Source organism: Tursiops truncatus, chromosome 12 (assembly GCF_011762595.2).
Source record: "Tursiops truncatus isolate mTurTru1 chromosome 12, mTurTru1.mat.Y, whole genome shotgun sequence".
Classification (NCBI taxonomy): domain Eukaryota; kingdom Metazoa; phylum Chordata; class Mammalia; order Artiodactyla; family Delphinidae; genus Tursiops; species Tursiops truncatus.
The window spans coordinates 63900561-63915987 of record NC_047045.1 but is presented as its reverse complement, the minus strand read 5'-3'; the positions used below and the strand labels follow the sequence as shown (position 1 = coordinate 63915987).

The window sequence follows — 15427 nt, the reverse complement described above, 5'->3', positions numbered from 1 at the left end:
GGATTGCTGGGTCGTATGGTAGTTCTATTTTTAGTTTTTTAAGGAACCTCCATACTGTTCTCCATAGTGGCTGTATCAGTTTACATTCCCACCAATAGTGCAGGAGGGTTCCCTTTTCTCCACACCCTCCCCAGCATTTATTGTTTACAGATTCTTTGATGATGGCCATTCTGACTGGTGTGAGGTAATACCTCACTGTAGTTTTAATTTGCATTTCTCTAATGATTAGTGATGTTGAGCATCCTTTCATGTGTTTGTTGGCAATCTGTATATCTTCTTTGGAGAGATGTCTATTTAGGTCTTCTGCCCATTTTTGGATTGGGTTGTTTGTTTTTTTAATATTGAGCAGCGTGAGCTGCTTGTAAATTTTGGTGATTAATCCTTTGTCAGTTGCTTCATTTGCAAATATTTTCTCCCATTCTGAGGGTTGTCTTTTCGTCTTGTTTATGGTTTCCTTTGCTGTGCAAAAGCATTTAAGTTTCATTAGGTCCCATTTGTTTATTTTTGTTTTTATTTCCATTTCTCTAGGAGGTGGGTCAAAAAGGATCTTCCTGTGATTTATGTCAAAGAGTGTTCTGCCTATGTTTTCCTCTAAGTTTTATAGTGTCTGGCCTTACATCTAGGTCTTTAATCCATTTTGAGTTTATTTTTGTGTATGGTGTTAGGGAGTGTTCTAATTTCATTCCTTTACATGTAGCTGTCTAGTTTTCCCAGCACCACTTATTGAAGAGGCTGTCTTTTCTCCATTGTATATTCTTGACTCCTTTATCAAAGATAAGGTGACCATATGTGTGTCGGTTTATCTCTGGGCTTTCTATCCTGTTCCATTGATCTATATTTCTGTTTTTGTGCCAGTGCCATACTGTCTTAATTACTATAGCTTTGTAGTATAGTCTGAAGTCCGGGAGCCTGATTCCTCCAGCTCTGTTTTTCTGTCTCAAGATTGCTTTGGCTATTCGGGGTCTTTTATGTTTCCATACAAATTGTGAAATTTTTTGTTTTAGTTCTGTGAAAAATGTCATTGGTAGTTTCATAGGGATTGCATTGAATCTGTAGATTGCTTTTCTCAGGGTCTATGCCCAGTAGTGGGGTAGTAAGAACATTGGATAAAATGAAAAGTTGCTTTTATCATTTTCAAGTTTTAAGGGTCCTGCTCATTTTAGGTGAGCATTAAAAAAACAATTTTTGAATGAACTTTAATGGTTTCTAGTAGTCTGCTCCCTGAACTTCTTCCTCAGTGACCAATACCCAGGACACAGATATCAAATAGTATTTATCCAGTGCTGTCACCAGAGGGAATGGACCAAGAGCTTTCTGGTAGGTCAGGACACCCGGGAACATCAGTGTGGTTTAGTTGGTGGTTCTCGTATCTTCCGTGGCACAGCTTCCCGCTTGAGATGGGATCTTCTTCCATTCAGGTCATGGGACTGCAAGCAGTCTCTTTACTTCTTTTCCTCTTGTCCATCTTCCATTTGCCGGTTGATCGTTTATTTTTCCCACGATGGCTCGTAGGTGAATTCTCCTCTGGTGTATATAAATGTGAAGAAGGTTGCAGAGTAGCATGGTGGGAGAAAGGATATTTCTTCTTAGTGCTTCTGTTGGCCAGTTGGTCCTTGGCAGTGACTTTTTCTTCTGTGCATTTCAAAATTTGAGGTGAACGTTTCTCATCATAAATCCACAAGGATCTGGTCTGGGTGACTGTTTATACCAAAATTAAAACAAAAAAACCCCTAGGGTTTGAAGTGATCATTAACAATGTTTAAAATGCCATCTTTTAAAATAATTGCATAGCTAATTCAAGAAGATAATGGATATCTAGAGATTCAGAAACTGGGTCTCCCATTAGACGTGAAAATGACTCTCAGATACAGGTCCTCTAAAGCAAGCACTTTTGTCTTTGGATTTTTTTCCCTTCCAACTCTCTTCTTCCCCTCCTAAACAAGTAACACACTCGATCCTAATGATGCACATTTAGGAAAAATACAGCTTCCTGGAATCCATGGTCTGTACTAACCGGAACATTTCTGCTGGAATGTTTGTGACAAAGACAGAGGAAGCATCATTACTTTGGTTAAAACGTTCCGCTTCTTTCAGCCTTGTTCCAGCATAGAGATCCTCCATTCCTTGTTAGTTCATGTTCATTAGGACAGAAACCTTTCTGTCATAAACGGAGCAGGAGAATTCCAGGGAATTCAGGAAAGTAATGGAGAATTTGACTGAGAAGCCATCTGAGGACTAACAATGCATTGCATGAGATTTCCCATGATTAAACCAAGCTGGTTTCTAGCTCTGTAATTATATTGAGTCCCCAACCTTTAAACAAGCAGTTCTAGGTTCCCAAACAATTATCTCACGCTCCCACTGTAAGTAGTCAGGTATGCCAAATGCCATTTGCCACTGAATGTAACAAAGAGGTAATGTGTCTAGGACTTTGGGGTCTCACACAAAGTAACTGTGGAGTGCAATTACTTTTAGCTTCAAAACCATACATTGCAGGGCTGACATTAAAGTTTGATAGGCTTTCCTTCCTTAAGAGAATCAAAACAATGGAAAAATATAGTCATAATAACCTCATTAGGTTGATTTTTGCTACAAACGCCTGATGACAGTCCTATTAATATAATAAACACAAATGCTGAATCGACTTCTTTTGTTTTCCTACGAAGACCTGAAAAGGGCATATTTGAGTCTCATCCCATTGTTGGCTCTTGCTAGCTATGCAGGAGTCTATAGCTTGAGCGGTTTACCACCCCATGTGTTTCATAACCTCATCTGTAAAATGATTGCAGTGATCCTTTTCCTTCAGAATTCTCTGATTCAGTGTGTTTGTATGTGCAGCTGCTCATTATTAATTTACTCAAATATTGTTGGGCAAAGGAAAAATGGTAAAGTAATGCTATTTTTTGGTGTGTTTTTTCAAGTTGATTTTCATAACTAGAGACAATGACTAACATCTTTTTAATACTGTGATGGAATTTTTTTCTTTAATTGAAAATTAAAGAATATTCCTTTCATTGGAAGATCTACTAAATAAGTGTATATAGACTCTATCATGAGCATAAGGAGCCCTGAATCCTAGAAGAAAATCTTTATATTCCACGGAGCTTCTGATTCAAGATGGCGGAATGGACTCTATTTAATAATCACTTCTGACCAGGATAGAAAAAAGTGTAGAATAGTAAACAAGTGCCAGAGGAAATAAATCATAACCAAAGAGGGATGTTATCAGCTGACCACAGATTCTGTCAAATTTCTGGAAGACGAAAAATGAGTGACATTGTCAACATAGCACTGGAGCTGCCACCCAGGATAAACTCAAGCTGGCCGTCAGGCAAGTAACAGCTGTGCTGCTTGATAAGTGCCAAGCTTGACGCTGGCAGGGAAAAGTAGGTCTGGGAAAGGAGGAGGGTGTAAATCAGGGGGATTAGTTAGAGGTCTGTCTCATGAGGAGTTCACCAGTTGGCCTGGCCTCCCATGCCCCCACCAGGCTGCCACCTGAAACTTACAGAGTGGAAGAACCCAAAGATGATGGTCATGCTTCCTAAGTAGCATGCTCTAAGTGCTTCCCATGTACTAACCCATGTAAACCTGGCCTAGACCCTCTGATATGAACTCAATGATCTTAATTGTTCAGAGAAGAAATGGAAGCACAGGAATGTGAAGTAATTTTCTCAAGGTCAGACAGCTAGTAAATAACAACGGTAATTATATATACAAAACACACCGTGTTGCGGTACAGTTGTTTTTTTTTTTTTTTTGCAGTCCACGGGCCTCTCACTGTTGTGACCTCTCCCGTTGTGGAGCACAGGCTCCGGACGCGCAGGCTCAGCGGCCATGGCTCACGGGCCCAGCCGCTCTGCCGCATGTAGGATCTTCCCGGACAGGGGCACGAACCCGTGTCCCCTGCATCGGCAGCCGGACTCTCAACCACTGTGCCACCAGGGAAGCCCGCGGTACTGTTTGATGCAGTAAGGCGTAGTCCAGTAGGTATTGATACCATATGAGGATTCCAGGCTTCCCTCTCCTTCCATCGTGTCTGTATGGGTCTCTCAACCCCTTCTAATTCTCCATACTCCAGGGAGGGTTCTGCCTTGCCTGTGTGTTCTGGGGGCATTTTATTGTATAATGGAGAAGCATGGAGGGCCGGAGTGTAAAGGACTAGGCCTGGGTGAGGGCTGGTTCTTCAGAGAGAATTGGGGGTGAGAGAGGAAGATGAAGGAAATTAATGGGAAAGAGAAAAAGGGAATTAAAAAAATCTTCTAGGATCTCTGTATCTCACTGCACCATGTGTGAGAAACACAGTTCACACTGTGTTGGGTTTTCATGGTTCGACTATCTTCTTTTGGGCACTTCTCTGTGCTTGGACCCTTACTTCCTGAGTCATGACTTCATGAACATCACAGGTAGGAGCCATTTTCCAAATCATCCCAGGGGTGTGGCTGATATTAGAGGGGCCAGTCTTTTTTTTTTTTTTTAGGAACTTATTACATTACTGATAGTTTTAGCCTCTTAAATTCTCAAGTCCTATGAACAAATTATAAGACGGATATTATCATCACAGTTTTAGATACAAAGACAAACATATTAACAAGTAATAGTAAAATTAGCATACAAAAGAGGGCCTATTTTGACTCTCAAGATAAGACTTTCCTAGAGGGGCCAGTCTTGATGGAGTGGGCATTGTAAAGAAAAACCCTTTCATCTTCTTTCCTAAGCACTAATTTTTAGACTTTCTAAAATGTGCTGCTTTGATACTACAGATTACTGGTCCTAACTGAAGTATAAGTTTTAAAAAACAATAGAGTCATCCATACACTATACCGTATACACTATACAGTATAGAATGCTGTGCATCTTCATTGTTGTATAAAGGATATTTTGAAATACGTATTACAGAAGAAAACACAGTGAACACATGATATTCACATAGAACATAGAGTATATCAGTATAGAGACACCATATCTCATCCTTTTGGCTTTTGTGACACTGAATATTCCTGATCAGAAAAAGAAATGCATGGAAGAAGGGCTCCTTTTCACTTTCCTACATCATCACTCAAGTACTGTCAGGAGAGGAAAGTGAATATATAACCCCCAGTTTTACCTTAATTTTTTTTTAAATTTATTTTTGGTTGCATTGGGTCTTTGTTGCTGCATGTGGGCTTTCTCTATTTGCAGCGAGGGGGGCTACTCTTCGTTGCGGTACGTGGGCTTCTCATTGCAGTGGCTTCTCTTGTTGCAGAGCACGGGCTCTAGGTGCACGGGCTTCAGTAGTTGTGGCTCACGGGCTCTAGAGCGCAGGCTCAGTAGTTATGGCGCATGGGTTTAGTTGCTCCGTGGCATGTGGGATCTTCCTGGACCAGGGCTCGAACCCGTGTCCCCTGCATTGGCAGGCAGATTCTTAACCACTGCACCACCAGGGAAGCCCTACCTTAAATTTTTGTACGAATGTTTAATCTGAAATATAGATTAAAATATATATAAAAATATATAATTTTTTAACCATAAAAACGTTTTAAATCACAAATCTATTAATTACTTAACCCTCCACCTTCAGTCCACAAACTTTCAAATAAAATAGAATGACGTGAGTGAAGCTTGTCCCATTTGGGGAAGACATTGTTTCCTTAGAGGCAATTATGTAAACTCCAACTCCTCGATTTAATTTAGGTAGAAGATACAAATAAACGTTTTTAATAGTCCTAAGACTTCATTCCCTTCCAGCGCACCGCAATGAAGAGTAACTCCCGCTCGCCACAACTAGAGAAAAGCCCGTGCGCGGCAACAAAGACCAAATGCAGCCAAAAATAAAATAAATAAATTTACAAAGTATTACCAGTAAAACCATGATAGGAATTCAAACAATTTTGACATCTAAATTGGTCTGAAAAAGCGATGACTTTGACCGAGAATATTTCTACAATTATGCAGTAAGGATGTAATTGAAACTGTGGCCAATGGTTCTGCCACGGGCAGGAGCAGGTTGCTAGGACGCTGGGGTGAAGAGATTCAGCGCCAGCTCTCTCTTTTGAAATCTCTTCTCTTTTCCTTGATCTTTCTGCAACAGTTATTTTTGCAACAGAGCTTTAAAAACAGGTTTCTTGGGGGGCAAAAGATGGCTTTATCTTATCTCTGTAGAGTGGTTTCAGATTTTAAAATTCCTGAAGACAGACCGGGCTTGGGACCCACTGCTGGATGATCAGAGCCCTTGGCCTTTGGAGATTATTCTTCAGTGAGCTTGGCTTGCCCTGTCATTCTTCCAGTGCATTGTTCCTGGATTTCTCAATTCTGGTAAGTATCTGGGTGTGTTTTCGGGGTGTGGCAGACATGAGTATAACACACCTGAAGTGTGGGAAAGAGAAAGCCAAAAAGGGAAATCAAAAGAGGTTCAGATTCTGTCCCACTAATGATGTTCCACTTGTACTATTCTGTGTTTTGCTGTAAATTTTAACAACGTACTCTCTCCAGCTGCAGAAATAAAGGAAAACTCAGAAGTGTGTGTGTGCGCGCGCGTGTGTGTGTGTGTGTGTGTGTGTCTGTGTGTTTAAAGATAGTTCTCTGGTGAAGAAATGGAATCCTGTTGATTTAAATGGCTTAAGATTGCCTTAGCGATAATAAGTCATCAAATAATCATAATAGACAGTTGTATAATGGTTTGCTCAGCTAGTTTTTCCCGTACAAAGATTCAAGGGAACTAACCTGCTAGTATCAGCTGGTTTTGAATAAGTTACTTTCAAGAGGGTACTCACTTGGAAACTCTGAACTTAATCATTAAAAGTAAATTGCTGAGTGAGACTTTGAAACCAAGTTTCATGTGCGAATCCTCCGTTTCCCTGTTCTATGCTTTCTCTTCAGCGGCTATTTTTAAATTGAAATGCTTCTGTGAAAATTCATATTTTCAAATTACACCTCATTCAATTCCTGGTCAAGCAACATCTCAATACCTAACCCTCTTTTAGTAACAACAACAAAAAGAAAAACTGGTTTCAGTGCAGATGTAGAAGGTTAATAAACTGAAGCGTGTATAGGAAGCCGGCATTTGCCATGATTAATTTCATGTTGACAGAATTTACCATTGGAATAATTTCCTCTTCTGAAGATGTCTAGCAGGTCAGAAATTGGGTCTCAAGACTAGAGATATCAGTGTGATAAAATGAATTCCCGGCTGACACCAAACAAACACAAACCGCTTTTGTAAATCAGCCTCCCAGCCCTCACTCTGGAGGGATCTTCCCAGTAGGGCTGTTACAACTCAGGAAAAGAACAGATGCAGCCTCCCAGCAGGAGCAATCTGGGCTGGGTGCCCTCGTGCAGGACACAGCTGCACAGCCCCACCAGGGGCAGCCCTGGCTGTGGGATCAGGGCATCCCAACGCCACAGTGGAATAGCCCTCACTCCAAAGAGGAGCTCTGGTATGGATGAAAATTACTACCAGAATAGTTTTAAGAAGTCAGCCATGCCTCCTTCCATCCCCTCTGCACACCTCCCTCCCCAGATGCATCAGTAACTTCTATAAGGCTCAGAAACACAGAGGCATCAGGGACTTAGTACCAGGTGAACACACTAAAGGGTAAATTCAACATCTGGAAACATCACCAGTTAAGTTGAAACTGACTCAAATGATTTGTCTTTTTCTATCCACATGTGCCGCAAACACAGGGACCTCAAGGGAAACTATGCCATATTAAAATAAACAAAAAGAAAAGAAATGCTGCATTGAAGTTCCTCAGCTCAGAATGCTACTTCTGCACCCCCTGACTGAGCAGATTAACAATAAGCTTCTGGCTCTAACTGGCTAATTCCTAGCCTAACTGTCCTGGTGGGATTCTCTGAGAATCATTGGAAGAGCCGCGACTTTCACACTTGCGTAGATTGGCACTGTCCTTGTCCCACGGCAAAGGTGAGTTGTTACGGGAAATTCATTTCAAGCAGACAGCCTGCCTTTAGGCTTCCACTGGAGTTGTCTCAATTCAGCCTGTTTGGTACTAAGGGATTTGTGTATAAAACATGCCTAGTTGTTCATGTTCTTTTACTTGACAGGTTTTTGTTCTGAGATTAGAAAACTTTTCAGAATTTATAGTTGTGTAATCTTTGGGCTGCTTTAGGAAATGAACGAAGAATGGGGTGATGTTAAGCCCAAGGCAGCCTGTCTTCTGTAGTTTTTCTTTTCACAGGTCATCCACGAGGAAAGCACTGTTTGCGGCCCTATGTTTTGGTAACAGAGCAGCCCAATCTTTTCCTCAACCTGGGCGGTGAGTCATCACAGCATGAGTTAAGACTGGCAGACCCGGTGTAGACAACTTCTACACGTTAAAACACAAAACTTTCAAATTAGGAGTTTGGGATTAACATACAGACACTACTATATATAAAACAGATAATCAACAAGGACCTACTGTATAGCACAGGGAAGTATACTCAATATTCTGTAATAGCCTATATGGGAAAAGAATCTGAAAAAGAATGGTTATATGTATGTGTATAACTGAATCACTTTGCTGTACACCTGAAACTAACACATTGTTAATCAACTATAGTGTAATATAAAATAAAAATTAAATTTAAAAAAAACACAGTGCTTTCTCCTGAAACACCTTTTTCACTGAACAAAGAAGTTTGGAAACATGGACAAAATGAGAATCCTCAAAGAAGCTTCCAAGGCTTATATTCCATGCCAAGCTTACATGTTCAACACAGGCTTCTCCTTTGCAGGAATTAACTGATACAAATGCTTTTTTTCTTTTGAGTTCTACAAATGCCTTTAAAACTTTTATAGAAGAAAAGTCACCACATAGAATCATGATTTAATATTCTAAGCACAAGATGAGAGGTTGATTTTCCCTAGAGAAATACATACAAAAAGCTCCAAAAAATACTTGTGTTCCAGATGTTAATGGCTGTTACTAAAAAAGATGCTATAGTCACGTAACTGCGGTAACATCTACGTTTTATCACTTTCTTACTATGTACCAGGCATTTATTTTTACCTTAACAACAATCCATTTAGGCAGTTACTTTATTACCTCAATTTTAGAGCTTGGGATCCAAAGGCTTAGGAGAGGTGAGTGACTCCAAAGTAAATAATGGAGCCGTCATTCAAACCAGGTTGGTTTGATTCCAAAGTCCATTCTTTCAACCATATACAAATATGCTAGAGAAATACAGTGGTAAATGCAGTGTAAAGAATTTTGTCTTATTTTTTGTTTTTTATTACAATACAAATTTCAGAACTATTAAGGTGCTAAAATGAATTCTAAGTCATCAAGAGGAGCTTTTTTTTTTTTTTTTTTTTTTTTTTTTTTTTTTTGCGGTACGCGGGCCTCTCACCACTGTGGGCCCTGCCGTTGCGGAGCACAGGCTCCGGACGCGCAGGCTCAGCGGCCATGGCTCACGGGCCCAGCCGCTCCGCGGCACGTGGGATCTTCCCGGAACGGGGCACGAACCCGTGTCCCCTGCATCGGCAGGCGGACTCAACCACTGCGCCACCAGGGAAGCCCAAGAGGAGCTTTTGACAAGAGAACCCTTTGTCATGGCACACTGCCCTAGTTTGGATTCCCGAGACAAGGACTGGGGGTAAGTAGTTTATTTGGGAGGTGATCTCAGGAAGCACCAATGAAGGAATGAGCAGAGTAGAAGAGCTTAGGATAAACGACAATCAAACATGTGTTTATAGTCACATCACTGACTCGGGGCTCAAGATCGCTGAGGAGCTGTGAAGAATGCACCTCTGGGCTTCCCTGGTGGCGCAGTGGTTGGGAGTCCGCCTGCCGATGCAGGGGACGCGGGTTCGTGCCCCGGTCCGGGGGGATCCCACATGCCGCGGAGCGGCTGGGCCCGTGAGCCGTGGCCGCTGAGCCTGCGCGTCCGGAGCCTGTGCTCCGCAACGGGAGGGGCCGCAGCGGTGAGAGGCCCGCGTACCGCAAAAAAAAAAAAAAAAAAAAAAAAAAAAAAAAATGCACCTCAATGTACTTCTACTGCAGGACAGGGCGGCTGGGCTATTTATCCAACGGCTGCTGTCCTTTATTGTTGATATTTGCTCTGGGGTTTAAATCCCAGCACGTTTGAACTCTCCTGTGTGCAGGCTAAGCAAATACCCATGGCGCCAGGCAAAGGTCTCAGGCCAAGGGGCGGAGAGACAGACATTTGGGCTGGGAAGCTGTCAGTGTGCAAGGCCACTGTCCTGTAGCTGCGGGGCCAGATGAGTGCCAAGGAGACATGGTGGGACATTGCCTGTTACAGTCCCCCAGTCCTGGCTTTGCTCAGAGTACCCCTGCCCCACACTGAGCAGCTCTGATACTGATGGCTCAAGGTAGTTGAAGGCCATGGTCTCTAAGTGGACTTATAAATGGGAAGATGAGTGAAATGAATTACAGTCCCCATAGCTTCAGCCTTTGCTGAGGCTTTAATCGATATTTTGTAACAGCAGCTGTTCCCTTCTGTGATGATCAAGGTCAATTAACACCAGTACAACAACTGATTATTGGCCTGTTGGTCCACCTACATGAGGAACCCAAAATAACCCTTGGCAGTAGCTTTAGGTTCAGTGTAACACTTATGTCCCCTGGTTGAAGCGCAACCCCACAAAGACGTAAACCTCGAATTCTGCCGATCCTAAAATTCCTATTACAGGGGGCATAAGTTCCCTCAAATTAAACACTGGGAGTGAAGGTACAAGGGCCTGACCCCAGCTCTGAAAGGTCTGTGAGCTGCTACCTTAGCTGAGACTATAAAAGGCCGTTTTAAAGAAGACACATTCAGAGGCTGGAGAAAGCTCAAAGTAATCCTCCCCCAGGTTTCATCAAACTCCCTTGGACGTAATTCTTTCTACTTCCCCTCCTCCTCCATAGCAACCTGACTCCTATTTTATCCCCACACCCACCTGGGTGCAGAACTAAACAGTTTTTAACGTTTCTACAAAGCCTTGAAGAGCATCAAGAATTAATTCAATGATGTTCATGACCTTCCCTGATGATTCGGGGGAGAGCTGGGGATGTGGTCACAGCGAAGAGCATTCAGTCATCTTAACCATTTATCCTTCCCTATCCTCTCCCTTTTGGATTCTCCCAAAAGATCCAAATTCTTCTTTCATATTATCCAGAATTGTATCCCCCTTTCCGTGAAGCCCTGACACGAGCTAGCAGCCAAGCCCTGGACCATGTAGGCTCACCACATCACTCTTACTCCATCTCATTGCTTATCTATGAAGCAAAACAGCACAGTGATTGTGATGTCAGACATCTTTGCTCATTATTTGCTGTGTGTCATTCAACAAATATTTAATATCTTTAAGACTCAGTTTATTTATCTGTAAGTTGGGGATGATTATAATGTTTGTGGTGATTAATTGAAAGAATATATGAAAAGAGTCCAGGGCTTCCCTGGTGGCACAGTGGTTAAGAATCCACCTGCCAGTGCAGGGGACACGGGTTCGAGCCCTGGTCTGGGAAAATCCCACATGCTGCAGAGCAACTAAGCCCGTGCGCCACAACTACTGAGCCTGTGTTCTACAGCCCACGAGCCACAACTACTGAAGCTTGCATGCTTAGACCCCATGCTCCACAATGAGCAGCCCGTGCACTGCAACCAAGTGTAGCCCTTGCTCGGCGCAACTGGAGAAAGTCCACGTGCAGCAACAAAGACCCAACTCAGCCATAAATAAATAAACAAACAAACAAACAAATAAATGAGCCAGCACAGTGTCTGACACATACCAAGTGTTCAAGAAATTAGAGCTCCTGCTCTTTGTAGATAGTGTAGATGTTTTGAAATTTTTTCTAGCATTGTTTTCTCCCATAAACCTTGTTTTACTGGGGCTTTTCCTTGGGTTGAGGATAGGAATCAAGGAGGGGTAGAAATCGCAGAGAAATAAAGAGGGCTGTGTATAGCATTCACCTCTTCACAGAGAGGATATAAAACACCAAAATAAAGAGATGACTGGTCAGCTCTGAATCTCAGAGCTGACTTTCTTGAGTCTCCTGAGTTGTGAAATCAGCCTAACTGGAAGAAAAAAGGAATTTCTATATTCTAAGAATTCCCCTTACATATCAAGAGCAAAGCAGGGAGGTCTCATTACAAAGTTCTACTTTAAGCCTTAGACAGAGAGAACTTAGTATGCGATTTATGTTAAGTTCCCACTAAACAGAACAAGAAAGCCTTTTGCTAGAAAAGAGGAATTATGGGTGGAAGTAGAGGGTAGACAGAGGCAAGCGGTCAGGTTTAAAAGTCCTACTTACCCTCTTAGGATAAAGATCTGGGTTGAGAAGAGGCATCAGGAGGGATAGAAATTACAGAGAAGTAGAGAGGGAAGCTCAGAGTGAGGATCTGTGTGTGTGTGTGTGGGGGGGGGGGGCGGTATTTATCACGTGCCTCACTTTCCACTGAAAACTTCAGAAGGAAGCCATCTCTTAGCTTGCCAGGTGGCATGGAAGGGACCCAAATCCTCTCCACCACACCCCACAAGGTTACCAGGCAGTGCTGACCGCCCAACAAGGTAGACAATGTTTTTTCTTGTCCCGGTTTTACGGATGAAGGAATCAAGGCATACAGAGGTTAAGTAACTTGCCTAGAATCACAGAGCTAGTAAGTGGCAGGGTTAGGACTCAACCTCAGGCTGTCCCATGCTTTCAGCCTCTCTACCACATTGCCATTTAAGGGTACAGGTATTTACAGCACAAGCTAAGGACAAGGAGGGCCATGTCAGCAGCAACTGATGGCTAAGGTCCCTGAGAAACTGCACCCAAGCCTTGCTAGAACCAAGGAAACAGACGACCACTCCAAGGATGGGCCTTTGTTAAGGGAGAGAGAAGCAAATGGGGATCAATTAGGGAGATTATGATTCAGCAATTATGAAGACCACTCCTCCCCACAAGCAGGTAAATGCTCCCTGCACCCTGTTGTCTTCCTGGGAAGGGGGAGATGGATGGGAGACCCTTGAGGAAAGGATGAAACAAAGAAGTGTGAACTTTGGATAACTAAGTATTTGCCTGTAGAGGATTAAGTTCCCCTCAGAGAGACTATTAAACTAGAACAGGCTACTTTACCTTTCATTGTCAAGTTTAATTTCACCTTCCCTCACTCTCCTGCCATTACCAAAATGCAAGCTGAGATCAGTTATGGAAAGTACAAGAGCTACATCTGTTTGTGAGGCACGCTTGCCTCACTCACCCACAGTGTGTAAATTGATTTTTCTGCATTATGTATCTGTTGCACGTGGTAATCTGGCAACTCCCCAAGGGCGCTGTGCATGTCTTATTTGTTTTTTATTTCGTGGTGCATACAGGTGCAGGTCTGGTGCATACAGGTGTTCATTAGTGCCTCCTGAACAAATGCATGAATGAATCCCTTAGAGCATTTGCCTCTGTGGTCCCACAAAAAGTCACTTTAATCAACTACTGCGTCATTTGTCATCCTTGTGGATTGTCTTCATTCACTAAAGAACTGTTTTTTGGTTACCCAGCAACAGCTATACCAGGGAATTCCTTGAGAAGCCATGGTTGTTAATTTTTCTGTTGCCTGCATTAACAGGGGTGTCTCAGTAAATTACTCCCTAATGTTGGGGACTTAGGTTTTTATACAATACCTTTGCTACTATCAATACAGGCTCTAATAAATATTTTTGTGCATTTGCATTTATCCACTAGATTTCTTTCTTTGAGAATAGGTTCTTGGGGGTGGAACTGGTAGGTTATATTTTAACGAGAGCTAGTGTGGTGCTGTAAAAAAGCACAGACTTTGTTATCAAACGCAGGTAACTCTTGAACATCGCAGGGTAGATGGTGGTTAGGGGCACCCACCCTCCTCAGTCAAAAATCTGTGTATAATTTATACTCAGCCCTTTGTAACCACGTTCCTCTGTATCTGTAGATTCAACCAATGTCAGATTGTGTAGTACTGTAGTGTTTACTATTGAAACAAGTCCCCCTATAAGTGGACCCACACAGTTCAAATCCCTGTTGTTGAAGGGTCCTACCTTTTTCACTGGTTACTGGCATGGCCCAAGCAATGGGTTTGACTTCACCGACTTTCAGTTTACTTACACACAAAAGGGAAAAATACGTCACTCTCACAGGTTTGCTAAAATGATAAAATGAGGTATTCCAGTACCTGCCATAAAATAAATGCTTGATAAGTGCTTCCCTTCATCCTATAGTTTTGAAATATACTGCCTTATCACTTCTAAGGTCTTCATGGTGCTAGCAATTCTAGGTGTCATTAAAATTTCCTCTTTGTCATACAGTCATTAAAAAGCATATATATACACACACACATGAACACGTGTATGTTTGTATAAAATAATTAGTATGTAATGATTAAAAAATTTCTATAAATGAACTAGAAAAAGAAAATACATAAGAAAAATAGGCAAAGAACATGAATAGGTAATTGAGAATCTGAATGGCAGAAACATAGAAAAGATAGTTAACTTCATTAATTTTTAGATAAATGATAACTAAACAATGATATACTATTTCATACCCACTAGACTGTCAAAATCAGAAATCTTAAGTTGAAAATACTTAACTTACTCGAGAGGGTTACTTACACTGCTCAGATCCAGTAATTTACCTGAAGGAAATAACGCTAATTCAAAGACGTATGCACACCAATGTTCACTGCAGCATTATTTACAATACCCAAGATATGGAAGCAATATAAATGTCAAATGGATGAAGAAGGTGTGGTATATATACACAGTGGAATATTACTCAACCATAAAAAAGAAATCTTACCAATTATAACAACATGGATGGATCTAGAGAGTATTATACTAAGTGAAATAAGTCAGACAGAGAAAGACAAATACTGTATGATCTCACTATATGTGGAATCTAAAACACAAAACAAATAAACGAAACAAAACCAGACTCATAGATACAGAGAATAAATGGATGGTTACAGGGAGGGGAAGAGGAGGGGTTGAAATAGGTGAAGGGGATTAAAATCTACAAACTTCCATTTATAAAATAAATAAGCCACAGGCATGTAACATAAAGCATAGGGAATATGGTCAATAATATTGTAATAACTTTGTAAGTAGACAGATGATTGCTACACATCCTAGTGATCATTTCATAATGCATGCAAATGTCAAATCACTATGTGGTACATCTGAAACTAACCTAATATTGTATGTCAACTATATTTTAATTTTAGAAAGATGAAAATAAATACATAATAGTTTATGTTTTCCACAGTAGTCAGAAAATTTAATCTTTCTGATTAAATTCATGTAATTATTCAGCTTAGTAAGGATGGACAAAATATGCTTAGGGTTCCAAGAAATACCTTCCCTGAGAGACTACACTATAGCATTGCGGTGCTCAACTGGTATGCTGAGGCGCATTGATGGACCACAATTCTGTCATTGGCTTGCAACCAAATTTTGATTAATGTGTAAGTTGCTGTGTGTGTGTGGTTTTTTTTTTTT

The 15427-nt window shown here is 41.5% G+C and overlaps 1 long non-coding RNA gene across 3 annotated transcripts in view; it reads right to left on the bottom strand.

Moving 5' to 3' along the window:
- The window catches only part of LOC141276031 (uncharacterized), a 104317-nt gene that overhangs the window by 55806 nt on the left and 33084 nt on the right, over positions 1 to 15427 (bottom strand). For 2 of the 3 annotated variants that reach the window (XR_012324877.1, XR_012324876.1), the window contains one exon: positions 324 to 6342. The exons of the other annotated variant lie outside the window; for it this stretch is intronic. This is a non-coding gene — a long non-coding RNA (uncharacterized lncRNA). Of the gene's footprint in view, positions 1 to 323; positions 6343 to 15427 lie in introns of those variants that run through there. 3 annotated transcript variants of the gene reach the window in all.